Genomic DNA, 11,737 nt, shown 5'->3' with positions numbered 1-11,737 from the left:
AAAAGAATTGGTAAGTGCATTGCCTTTCAGGCATCGGATCAGGTGTAAACAAATCATAACACTAACCTCAAGCGGTTTGGGTGTTGCTACGTTACCTTGAAAACTGCTGTATTTCACCAAGCCCACGCGGCCCAATGGATAAGGCACCGGCCTCCTCACACTATGACATGGGTGATAGCCGGGGATTGCGGCCTCCGGGTCCCGCCGTGGGTAATGCATTCTTTTTGCAATTGTTTTCTTCTTTGTTTTTACGTTTTTCAACAACACACATAGTGAGAATTGACAACCACCTTTGCCTTTTTTCTATAACTGAAAAGAATTGGTAAGTGCATTGCTCTTCAGGCATCGATCAGTGTAAACAAATCATAACACTAACCACTCAAGGTTTGGGTGTTACACTAATACACCTGAAAACGGCTGTATGTCACCAAGCCCACGTGGCCCAATGGATAAGGCACCGGCCTCCTACACTAAGACATTGGTGATAGCCGGGGATTGCGGCTTTCGAGTCCCGTCGTTAGGTAATGCATTCTTTTTGCAATTGTTTTTCTTCTTTGTTTTTACGTTTTCAACAATACACATAATGAGAATTGACACCCACCTTGCCTTTTTCTATAACTGAAAAGAATTGGTAAGTGCATTGCCTTTCAGGCATCGATCAGTGTAAACAAATCATAACACTAACCCTCCAGAAGTTTGGGTGTTACATATTTACCCTGAAAACTGCTGTGATTTCACCAAGCCCACGTGGCCCAATGGATAAGGCACCGGCCTCCTACACTATGACATGGGTGATAGCCGGGGATTGCGGGTTCGAGTCCCGTCGTGGGTAATGCATTCTTTTGCAATTGTTTTCTTCTTTGTTTTACGTTTTCAACAATACACATAGTGAAAATGGACACACACCTTTGCCTTTTTCTATAACTGAAAAGAATTGGTAAAGTGCATTGCCTTTCAGGCATCGATCAGTGTAAACAAATCATAACACTAACCCTCAAGAAGTTTGATTGTTACACTGTTACCCTGAAAACGGCTGTATTTCACCAAGCCCACGTGGCCCAATGGATAAGGCACCGGCCTCCCTACACTAAGACATTGGTGATAGCCGGGGATTGCGGGTTCGAGTCCCGTCGTGGGTAATGCATTCTTTTGCAATTGTTTTCTTCTTGTTTTTTACGTTTTCAACAATACACATAGTGAGAATTGACACCCACCTTTGCCTTTTTCTATAACTGAAAAGAATTGGTAAGTGCATTGCCTTTCAGGCATCGATCAGTGTAAACAAATCATAACACTAACCCTCAAGCAGTTTCGGGGTGTTACACTTGTTACCCTGAAAACGGCTGTATTTCACCAAGCCCACGTGGCCCAATGGATAAGGCACCGGCCTCCTACACTAAGACATTGGTGATAGCCGGGGATTGCGGGTTCGAGTCCCGTCGTGGTAATGCATTCTTTTGCAATTGTTTTCTTCTTTGTTTTTACGTTTTTCAACAATACACATAATGAGAATTGACACCCACCTTTGCCTTTTTCTCTATAACTGAAAAGAATTGGTGGCGTGCATTGCCTTTCAGGCATCGATCAGTGTAAACAAATCATAACACTAACCCTCCAGAAGTTTAGGTGTTACACTGTTACCACCGAAAACGGCTGTATGTCACCAAGCCCACGTGGCCCAATGGATAAGGCACCGGCCTCCTACACTAAGACATTGGTGATAGCCGGGGATTGCGGGTTCGAGTCCCGTCGTGGGTAATGCATTCTTTTGCAATTGTTTTCTTCTTTGTTTTACGTTTTCAACAATACACATAGTGAGAATTGACACCCACCTTTGCCTTTTCTATAACTGAAAAGAATTGGTAAGTGCATTGCCTTTCAGGCATCGATCAGTGCGTAAACAAATCATAACACTAACCCCTCAAGAAGTTTGCGATGTTACACTGTTACACTGAAAACGGCTGTATTTCACCAAGCCCACGTGGCCCAATGGATAAGGCACCGGCCTCCTACACTAAGACATTGGTGATAGCCGGGGATTGCGGGTTCGAGTCCCGTCGTGGGTAATGCATTCTTTTTTGCAATTGTTTTCTTTGTTTTTTTTACGTTTTCAACAATACACATGGTGAGAATTGACACCCACCTTTGCCTTTTTCTATAACTGAAAAGAATTGGTAAGTGCATTGCCTTTCAGGCATCGATCAGTGTAAACAAATCATAACACTAACCCTCCAGAAGTTTGGGTGTTACACTGTTACACTGAAAACGGCTGTATTTCACCAAGCCCACGTGGCCCAATGGATAAGGCACCGGCCTCCTACACTAAGACATTGGTGATAGCCGGGGATTGCGGGTTCGAGTCCCGTCGTGGGTAATGCATTCTTTTTGCAATTGTTTTCTTCTTTGTTTTTACGTTTTTCAACAATACACATAGTGAGAATTGACACCCACCTTTGCCTTTTTCTATAACTGAAAAGAATTGGTAAGTGCATTGCCTTTCAGGCATCGATCAGTGTAAACAAATCATAACACTAACCCTCCAGCAGTTTGGGTGTTACACTGTTACCCTGAAAACGGCTGTATTTCACCAAGCCCACGTGGCCCAATGGATAAGGCACCGGCCTCCTACACTAAGACATTGGTGATAGCCGGGGATTGCGGGTTCGAGTCCCGTCGTGGGTAATGCATTCTTTTTGCAATTGTTTTCTTCTTTGTTTTTACGTTTTTCAACAATACACATAGTGAGAATTGACACCCACCTTTGCCTTTTTCTATAACTGAAAAGAATTGGTAAGTGCATTGCCTTTCAGGCATCGATCAGTGTAAACAAATCATAACACTAACCCTCAAGCAGTTTGGGTGTTACACTGTTACCCTGAAAACGGCTGTATTTCACCAAGCCCACGTGGCCCAATGGATAAGGCACCGGCCTCCTACACTAAGACATTGGTGATAGCCGGGGATTGCGGGTTCGAGTCCCGTCGTGGGTAATGCATTCTTTTTGCAATTGTTTTCTTCTTTGTTTTTACGTTTTTCAACAATACACATAGTGAGAATTGACACCCACCTTTGCCTTTTTCTATAACTGAAAAGAATTGGTAAGTGCATTGCCTTTCAGGCATCGATCAGTGTAAACAAATCATAACACTAACCCTCCAGAAGTTTGGGTGTTACACTGTTACCCTGAAAACGGCTGTATGTCACCAAGCCCACGTGGCCCAATGGATAAGGCACCGGCCTCCTACACTAAGACATTGGTGATAGCCGGGGATTGCGGGTTCGAGTCCCGTCGTGGGTAATGCATTCTTTTTGCAATTGTTTTCTTTTTGTTTTACGTTTTTCAACAATACACATAGTGAGAATTGACACCCACCTTTGCCTTTTTCTATAACTGAAAAGAATTGGTAAGTGCATTGCCTTTCAGGCATCGATCAGTGTAAACAAATCATAACACTAACCCTCCAGAAGTTTGGGTGTTACACTGTTACCCCTGAAAACTGCTGTATTTCACCAAGCCCACGTGGCCCAATGGATAAGGCACCGGCCTCCTACACTAAGACATTGGTGATAGCCGGGGATTGCGGGTTCGAGTCCCGTCGTGGGTAATGCATTTTTTGCAATTGTTTTCTTCTTTGTTTTACGTTTTTCAACAATACACATAGTGAGAATTGACACCCACCTTTGCCTTTTCTATAACTGAAAAGAATTGGTAAGTGCATTGCCTTTCAGGCATCGATCAGTGTAAACAAATCATAACACTAACCCTCCAGAAGTTTGGGTGTTACACTGTTACCCTGAAAACGGCTGTATTTCACCAAGCCCACGTGGCCTAATGGATAAGGCACCGGCCTCCTACACTAAGACATTGGTGATAGCCGGGATTGCGGGTTCGAGTCCCGTCGTGGGTAATGCATTCTTTTTGCAATTGTTTTCTTCTTTGTTTTTACGTTTTTCAACAATACACATAGTGAGAATTGACACCCACCTTTGCCTTTTTCTATAACTGAAAAGAATTGGTAAGTGCATTGCCTTTCAGGCATCGATCAGTGTAAACAAATCATAACACTAACCCTCAAGCAGTTTGGGTGTTACACTGTTACCCTGAAAACGGCTGTATTTCACCAAGCCCACGTGGCCCAATGGATAAGGCACCGGCCTCCTACACTAAGACATTGGTGATAGCCGGGGATTGCGGGTTCGAGTCCCGTCGTGGGTAATGCATTCTTTTTGCAATTGTTTTCTTTTTGTTTTACGTTTTTCAACAATACACATAGTGAGAATTGACACCCACCTTTGCCTTTTTCTATAACTGAAAAGAATTGGTAAGTGCATTGCCTTTCAGGCATCGATCAGTGTAAACAAATCATAACACTAACCCTCCAGAAGTTTGGGTGTTACACTGTTACACTGAAAACGGCTGTATTTCACCAAGCCCACGTGGCCCAATGGATAAGGCACCGGCCTCCTACACTAAGACATTGGTGATAGCCGGGGATTGCGGGTTCGAGTCCCGTCGTGGGTAATGCATTCTTTTTGCAATTGTTTTCTTCTTTGTTTTACGTTTTCAACAATACACATAGTGAGAATTGACACCCACCTTTGCCTTTTCTATAACTGAAAAGAATTGTAAGTGCATTGCCTTTCAGGCATCGATCAGTGTAAACAAATCATAACACTAACCCTCCAGAAGTTTGGGTGTTACACTGTTACCCTGAAAACGGCTGTATTTCACCAAGCCCACGTGGCCCAATGGATAAGGCACCGGCCTCCTACACTAAGACATTGGTGATAGCCGGGGATTGCGGGTTCGAGTCCCGTCGTGGGTAATGCATTCTTTTGCAATTGTTTTCTTCTTTGTTTTACGTTTTCAACAATACACATAGTGAGAATTGACACCCACCTTTGCCTTTTCTATAACTGAAAAGAATTGGTAAGTGCATTGCCTTTCAGGCATCGATCAGTGTAAACAAATCATAACACTAACCCTCCAGAAGTTTGGGTGTTACACTGTTACCCTGAAAACGGCTGTATTTCACCAAGCCCACGTGGCCCAATGGATAAGGCACCGGCCTCCTACACTAAGACATTGGTGATAGCCGGGGATTGCGGGTTCGAGTCCCGTCGTGGGTAATGCATTCTTTTTGCAATTGTTTTCTTTGTTTTTACGTTTTTCAACAATACACATAGTGAGAATTGACAACCACCTTTGCCTTTTTCTATAACTGAAAAGAATTGGTAAGTGCATTGCCTTTCAGGCATCGATCAGTGTAAACAAATCATAACACTAACCCTCAAGCAGTTTGGGTGTTACACTGTTACCCTGAAAACTGCTGTATTTCACCAAGCCCACGTGGCCCAATGGATAAGGCACCGGCCTCCTACACTAAGACATTGGTGATAGCCGGGGATTGCGGGTTCGAGTCCCGTCGTGGGTAATGCATTCTTTTTGCAATTGTTTTCTTCTTTTTTTACGTTTTTCAACAATACACATAGTGAGAATTGACACCCACCTTTGCCTTTTTCTATAACTGAAAAGAATTGGTATGTGCATTGCCTTTCAGGCATCGATCAGTGTAAACAAATCATAACACTAACCCTCCAGAAGTTTGGGTGTTACACTGTTACCCTGAAAACGGCTGTATTTCACCAAGCCCACGTGGCCCAATGGATAAGGCACCGGCCTCCTACACTAAGACATTGGTGATAGCCGGGGATTGCGGGTTCGAGTCCCGTCGTGGGTAATGCATTCTTTTGCAATTGTTTTCTTTGTTTTTTTACGTTTTCAACAATACACATAGTGAGAATTGACACCCACCTTTGCCTTTTTCTATAACTGAAAAGAATTGGTAAGTGCATTGCCTTTCAGGCATCGATCAGTGTAAACAAATCATAACACTAACCCTCCAGAAGTTTGGGTGTTACACTGTTACCCTGAAAACTGCTGTATTTCACCAAGCCCACGTGGCCCAATGGATAAGGCACCGGCCTCCTACACTAAGACATTGGTGATAGCCGGGGATTGCGGGTTCGAGTCCCGTCGTGGGTAATGCATTCTTTTTGCAATTGTTTTCTTCTTTGTTTTTACGTTTTTCAACAATACACATAGTGAGAATTGACACCCACCTTTGCCTTTTTCTATAACTGAAAAGAATTGGTAAGTGCATTGCCTTTCAGGCATCGATCAGTGTAAACAAATCATAACACTAACCCTCAAGCAGTTTGGGTGTTACACTGTTACCTTGAAAACTGCTGTATGTCACCAAGCCCACGTGGCCCAATGGATAAGGCACCGGCCTCCTACACTAAGACATTGGTGATAGCCGGGGATTGCGGGTTCGAGTCCCGTCGTGGGTAATGCATTCTTTTTGCAATTGTTTTCTTCTTTGTTTTTACGTTTTTCAACAATACACATAGTGAGAATTGACACCCACCTTTGCCTTTTTCTATAACTGAAAAGAATTGGTAAGTGCATTGCCTTTCAGGCATCGATCAGTGTAAACAAATCATAACACTAACCCTCCAGAAGTTTGGGTGTTACATTGTTACCCTGAAAACGGCTGTATGTCACCAAGCCCACGTGGCCCAATGGATAAGGCACCGGCCTCCTACACTAAGACATTGGTGATAGCCGGGGATTGCGGGTTCGAGTCCCGTCGTGGGTAATGCATTCTTTTTGCAATTGTTTTCTTCTTTGTTTTTACGTTTTTCAACAATACACATAGTGAGAATTGACACCCACCTTTGCCTTTTTCTATAACTGAAAAGAATTGGTAATTGCATTGCCTTTCAGGCATCGATCAGTGTAAACAAATCATAACACTAACCCTCCAGAAGTTTGGGTGTTACATTGTTACCCTGAAAACGGCTGTATGTCACCAAGCCCACGTGGCCCAATGGATAAGGCACCGGCCTCAGACCTCCCTTGATTCGGAGGTGTGTGGACGTGTTGACGAGAGAGTGATAGATTTTCTCGGATATCATCGTTTATACTTGCGTCTGGATTTCAATTCGGTGCTTAGAAGGTAGGAGAACATTCACAATGTAATTGTAGGTGAACCTGCCGTATTAGCAAGCACTTTGGTGCGTGCTCAAGACTTTGTCTTTCTTGTTGATATCTTGCCGACTGGATACAAAATGGCGGACATCAAATCAAAAAGAAAGTATCAGAAAGACTGCACAATTGAAGTTCATGTTGGAGATAATAAAGTTATAAGTGCAACTATGCTATCCAATGCATTGGTGGAATATGTATCTGATGTGTGGGCATGTGTTTTGAAAGGCACCGATTGCTATGACGTAACAGTCCCAGATACTACCGAAGCAAGGATTCTTGCAGAAACCGATGACTTGGTCATAGGAGATCAACACATCTCATTTAGACTTCTTCACAGTGACAGCGTGGTGGTGTCATTTTTACATCTCCCGCCTTACATTGATGATGTAGAAATTGAAAGGCTTCTCATCAAAAGAGGAATAACAATGAAAAGTGATATACAACACAGGACTCTGAAAGGCACAAACATTTTTGACGGAACACGATATGTGCGGGTTGTATTTCCCCCTCAGTGCACCTCATTACCATATTCTATGGGATTTAACACCCTAGATGGATATAGGTACTTTAGAGTTATACATAACAATCAAGAGCGTTTATGTTTCAAGTGCAATTCTGGGGGCCACATGGTCAAAGATTGCCCAAATACCAAATGCTTTAAATGCAATGGACAAGGGCATATAGCCAGAAATTGCAATGCAGAAAGAAAACAGGAACGCAATTGCGATATATGTTTTCGTTCAATTGATATTTGCAACTGTTTCTCTGATGTTGAAGATAATGATCAGAGCAGTGTTTCTGATTCTGAGCTGGAGAGAGAGCTAGCCCCAACGAAATCTTGGGATGAGGTTCCTCTGGACCATGAGTCAAATGAGAACCATACAGATGGACCAGAAGAAGAAAAAGACAATGAAGAGGAAGAGAGAAAAGGAGAAGAAAAGGAAAGAAAGGCTGAGGAACCACATCCACGTGCAGTTCCGTCTTCTGAGATCATTCCTAGTTGTGACAAGGAGAAGGACAATGACAGCACGGACAAGAACGCTTTGTCTCAAGATAGACTTGACATAACAGAAGATGATAAAGACATTCAACAAACACTTGTAACACCTGCTAAGTGGACAATTTCTTCACGTAAACGTGCAAGAAGGCACAAACTACAGCCAAAGTTAACAGACACAGTAATACATAGCAATGACTTGAAAAATAAAGTGAGAGAAAGCAAAAAGACCAACAAAAGAAAAAGAAAGCAGAAAAGGTCAACGACAGAAGAGAACTATCAGGTGTGTCGAAAAGTGTTATGGAAACCTCATAATGTTGTTCATTATCCATCTATTGCTCTTTATTGTAATGGTCACAATATGGTCATGGAATGTAAATGGACTCCGTGATATAGCTAAAATGCAAAATGTATTTGCACTAATTCAGAATTCGCACGTTGATATTGCATTTTTTGCAGGAAACCTTTTGGTCAGATGAATATATAGAAAAATATAAACATTTATGGCCAGGAACTATTTTATATTCTAATGCAGAAAATGACAGAAGAGGTGTAGCGATATTAGTCTCAACTGGTTTTGAGCAAAAAGTTACGATGCTTAAAAAGATGAAGATGGAAGAATAATAAAGGCTTCTTTATCTATTGAAGATAGAACAGTGAGTTTATTAAATGTGTATGCCCCAAATGAGATTAAGGAGAGAATACATTTCTTCAACAATTTAAGAAAATGGATTGAAAAAGAACATTTAATTTGTGCTGGGGATTTTAATGAGATAATAAATCCTTTACTTGATAAGGGCATAAATAATACATCGTTTAACATTCAAAGTAGCAACGTTTTAAACAATTTTCTCACCAATAACAACTTTGTTGATATATGGAGGTATAAAACTATGACAAAAAGAGTTTACTAGAATGCAGTATGTGTTAGGAGTTCTTAAACAATCTAGAATTGATCTCATAATTGTTTCAAGAGATCTTATTACAAGCGCTATAAACAGTTACATTAGATACTCCTCTGTGAGTGATCACAGCATAGTTGCACTGAGGTTGGACTTTTCTTCAGTAGAAAGAGGTCCTGGGGTATGGATTTTTAATAATCAGCTTCTGGAAGATTTTACATTCTACCTAAGAATTATTGCATTAATAGAGGAGGCAAAACAGTGCCCTTTACTTAAAACAGAGCCATTGATATGGTGGGATAACTTAAAATACAAGTTCAAAACATTTTCCAGATTTTATGCATCTAAAAAGGCAACCAAGCAAAAGCTGATTATTACAAAATTCAAAATAAGCTTAGAATTGAATATCATAAAATATCCTCCATTCCTGGCTATACATCTACTGATTTACAATCATTGGAAAATGAACTTGAGATATATGAGAATAATAAATGCAAGGGTGCCATTCTCAGGTCAAAAGCACAGTGCACGCTGGATTCAGATAGAAACACCAGTTACTTTCTGAATCTTGAAAAAACTAAACAACAGGCTAATTCAATAACATCACTCTTCAAGGAAGATGGTACGATAGCCAGGAGCACAGAGGATATTTTGGATACTGCTCAGCAATTTTACTCATCCTTATTTAATGCCGAGCAATGTAATTTAGTAAAACAACAGGGCCTCATTGATAACATTGAAAAAAAACTTTCTGAGGAAGAAAAAAATTCATGTGACCTACCTATTTCTCAGAGTGAGCTTACAGTGGCACTCAAAGGAATGAAAAAGAATAAATCACCTGGCCCGGACGGGCTAACTGTTGAGTTTTATTTAAAGTTTTGGGATATTTTATGTCCCTTCTTTTTAGAAGTTGTGGATGGTATACACAAAGAACATAATCTTTCTCGTTCCATGAAAAAGAGTATTATCAGTTTGTTTTATAAAAAGAAAGGAGACAAGAGAGACATTAAGTGTTATAGACCTATTTCATTGATTAATGTAGATTCTAAACTCATATCAAGAGTGTTATCGTTGAGATTGAGAAATGTCATGGCTTCAATTGTCTCCCCTGAACAATCTTGTTGTGTACCAGGAAGAGACATAGCCAACAACCTTCACTCTGTTCGAGATGTTATTGATGTTATCAATAATCGTAATGATGACTCATATCTCATAAAAATAGATCAAGAAAAAGCTTTTGACAGGGTTTCACACCAATATTTATTTCAAATTCTTAGGAAATTTAACTTTGGAGATTTATTCATTTCATGGATTAAGATCTTATATACTGATATAAAGAGTTCTGTGAAGTGCAATGGCCATTTGACACCGTATTTCACACTAACCCGTGGAGTTCGGCAAGGGATCCAATGAGTTCTATGCTATACGTTTTGATATCAGAGCCACTGAATTTAATCATCAGAAATAATCCTGATATTCATGGAATTAGCATCAGCAATGATATTAACTCTTTAATATACCAACATGCTGATGACACTACAATTACTGTCTCAGATGTTAACTCTGTCCTTGAAACATTTAGTACAGTTAACCTATATTGTGAGGCAACAGGTGCAAAAATCAACATTGAAAAATCTGAAATTTTGTTATTGGGTAAAAATAGGTTTAGTGATTTTTCAATCAAAATTCCGGTTAAAGTTAAGAGGGATTGTATAGAAATACTGGGCATTTATTTTGGCATGGACAAAGCAATGTGTGAAACATTAAATTGGGGAAAGAAAATAGACAAAATACAAGCACTGTTAAATTCATGGCTTCGCAGAGACAACTTACTTTACAAGGCAGAGCCATTGTTATTAATATCTTGATGAGCTCTCGTTTGTGGTATATGTTCACTGTACTACCTGTTCCGTATTGGGTTGAGAATAAATTCACTCAATTGTTCAGGAATTTTTTGTGGCACAATAAAACTGCCAAAATAGCACACAATACATGCATTGGTGTTTGTTTAGATGGAGGTCTTAATATACCAAATTTACGTTTACGAAAATATGCATTGAGGCTGAAATTGCTGAGAGTCTTTGTCAATTGCCAGCTCAATTGTATTTGGAAACAAACCATTGTATATTTTATGTCACATCTTTTGACAATGAACTTAGGAATTTATGCATTATCTCTTGAATATGATAAAACCTATTTACAGAATATAAGCCCATTTTATGCTGAACTATTAGCTGCATGGAATGAATTGAACGAAGGAAAAAAGACCATTACTTAAAAATGTAGAAGACATCATGAATCAGCCACTATTTAAAAATCCATTAATTACATTTAATGGAAAAACTCTTATGTTTCAATCGTTTATTTCAAGTGGAATTATTTGTATCAAACATATTTGTTTTGAAGTCATTCCAAAATTCATGTCTGGACACATTATTGTGAAAATAGTCCATGACACCTTACCTGAGATGGATATTAGTACCATACAACAATGTTATGGGGTTATTTTATTAGCGCTTCCATCAGAGTGGAAAAAGATAATTTTATCAGAGGTTGCCACAAAGCCCCCCTCAGGGAACATAATATGCACTGTTGATGAACAGGATCTGTCTGTTGATTTATTTACAACAAAATTTTGTTATGAAGTTCTCAGGAAAAACATTTCAAGAAACCAGTAGCTATCTCTTGGTGGAATCAAATTGCTTTAGATATCAATTGGAAAGATATTTGGCTGAATGTATGGGGAAAAGATAAATCAACAGATTCCGTACAGTTAGATTTCAA

General features: G+C 40.1%; 17 non-coding genes across 17 annotated transcripts; all 17 read left to right on the top strand.

Annotated features, from left to right (window-relative positions):
• The first annotated feature begins 741 nt into the window (after nt 1-741).
• On the top strand, nt 742-832 carry Trnar-ccu. Its single transcript is given in 2 exon segments — nt 742-778; nt 797-832. It is a non-coding gene; the product is annotated as a tRNA-Arg (tRNA).
• An 835-nt stretch (nt 833-1,667) lies between these two features.
• Nucleotides 1,668-1,758, top strand: Trnar-ccu. Its single transcript is given in 2 exon segments — nt 1,668-1,704; nt 1,723-1,758. It is a non-coding gene; the product is annotated as a tRNA-Arg (tRNA).
• A 217-nt stretch (nt 1,759-1,975) lies between these two features.
• Nucleotides 1,976-2,066, top strand: Trnar-ccu. The gene is given in 2 exon segments: nt 1,976-2,012; nt 2,031-2,066. It is a non-coding gene; the product is annotated as a tRNA-Arg (tRNA).
• Nucleotides 2,067-2,283: 217 nt separating this feature from the next.
• Trnar-ccu lies at nt 2,284-2,374 on the top strand. Its single transcript is given in 2 exon segments — nt 2,284-2,320; nt 2,339-2,374. It is a non-coding gene; the product is annotated as a tRNA-Arg (tRNA).
• Nucleotides 2,375-2,591: 217 nt separating this feature from the next.
• Nucleotides 2,592-2,682, top strand: Trnar-ccu. Its single transcript is given in 2 exon segments — nt 2,592-2,628; nt 2,647-2,682. It is a non-coding gene; the product is annotated as a tRNA-Arg (tRNA).
• Nucleotides 2,683-2,899: 217 nt separating this feature from the next.
• Nucleotides 2,900-2,990, top strand: Trnar-ccu. Its single transcript is given in 2 exon segments — nt 2,900-2,936; nt 2,955-2,990. It is a non-coding gene; the product is annotated as a tRNA-Arg (tRNA).
• Nucleotides 2,991-3,207: 217 nt separating this feature from the next.
• Trnar-ccu lies at nt 3,208-3,298 on the top strand. Its single transcript is given in 2 exon segments — nt 3,208-3,244; nt 3,263-3,298. It is a non-coding gene; the product is annotated as a tRNA-Arg (tRNA).
• Nucleotides 3,299-3,514: 216 nt separating this feature from the next.
• Nucleotides 3,515-3,605, top strand: Trnar-ccu. The gene is given in 2 exon segments: nt 3,515-3,551; nt 3,570-3,605. It is a non-coding gene; the product is annotated as a tRNA-Arg (tRNA).
• A 520-nt stretch (nt 3,606-4,125) lies between these two features.
• Nucleotides 4,126-4,216, top strand: Trnar-ccu. Its single transcript is given in 2 exon segments — nt 4,126-4,162; nt 4,181-4,216. It is a non-coding gene; the product is annotated as a tRNA-Arg (tRNA).
• Nucleotides 4,217-4,431: 215 nt separating this feature from the next.
• Nucleotides 4,432-4,522, top strand: Trnar-ccu. The gene is given in 2 exon segments: nt 4,432-4,468; nt 4,487-4,522. It is a non-coding gene; the product is annotated as a tRNA-Arg (tRNA).
• Nucleotides 4,523-4,735: 213 nt separating this feature from the next.
• Trnar-ccu lies at nt 4,736-4,826 on the top strand. The gene is given in 2 exon segments: nt 4,736-4,772; nt 4,791-4,826. It is a non-coding gene; the product is annotated as a tRNA-Arg (tRNA).
• Nucleotides 4,827-5,039: 213 nt separating this feature from the next.
• On the top strand, nt 5,040-5,130 carry Trnar-ccu. The gene is given in 2 exon segments: nt 5,040-5,076; nt 5,095-5,130. It is a non-coding gene; the product is annotated as a tRNA-Arg (tRNA).
• Nucleotides 5,131-5,344: 214 nt separating this feature from the next.
• Trnar-ccu lies at nt 5,345-5,435 on the top strand. The gene is given in 2 exon segments: nt 5,345-5,381; nt 5,400-5,435. It is a non-coding gene; the product is annotated as a tRNA-Arg (tRNA).
• Nucleotides 5,436-5,650: 215 nt separating this feature from the next.
• Trnar-ccu lies at nt 5,651-5,741 on the top strand. Its single transcript is given in 2 exon segments — nt 5,651-5,687; nt 5,706-5,741. It is a non-coding gene; the product is annotated as a tRNA-Arg (tRNA).
• A 214-nt stretch (nt 5,742-5,955) lies between these two features.
• Nucleotides 5,956-6,046, top strand: Trnar-ccu. Its single transcript is given in 2 exon segments — nt 5,956-5,992; nt 6,011-6,046. It is a non-coding gene; the product is annotated as a tRNA-Arg (tRNA).
• Nucleotides 6,047-6,263: 217 nt separating this feature from the next.
• On the top strand, nt 6,264-6,354 carry Trnar-ccu. Its single transcript is given in 2 exon segments — nt 6,264-6,300; nt 6,319-6,354. It is a non-coding gene; the product is annotated as a tRNA-Arg (tRNA).
• Nucleotides 6,355-6,571: 217 nt separating this feature from the next.
• On the top strand, nt 6,572-6,662 carry Trnar-ccu. The gene is given in 2 exon segments: nt 6,572-6,608; nt 6,627-6,662. It is a non-coding gene; the product is annotated as a tRNA-Arg (tRNA).
• Nucleotides 6,663-11,737: the final 5,075 nt, after the last annotated feature.

The sequence above is a fragment of the Haliotis rubra genome, unplaced genomic scaffold, assembly GCF_003918875.1.
Source record: "Haliotis rubra isolate DU_JTF1 unplaced genomic scaffold, ASM391887v1 Scf2043, whole genome shotgun sequence".
In the NCBI taxonomy this organism is placed as follows: Eukaryota; Metazoa; Mollusca; class Gastropoda; order Lepetellida; family Haliotidae; genus Haliotis; species Haliotis rubra.
This window is presented reverse-complemented; position numbering and strand designations above follow the sequence as displayed.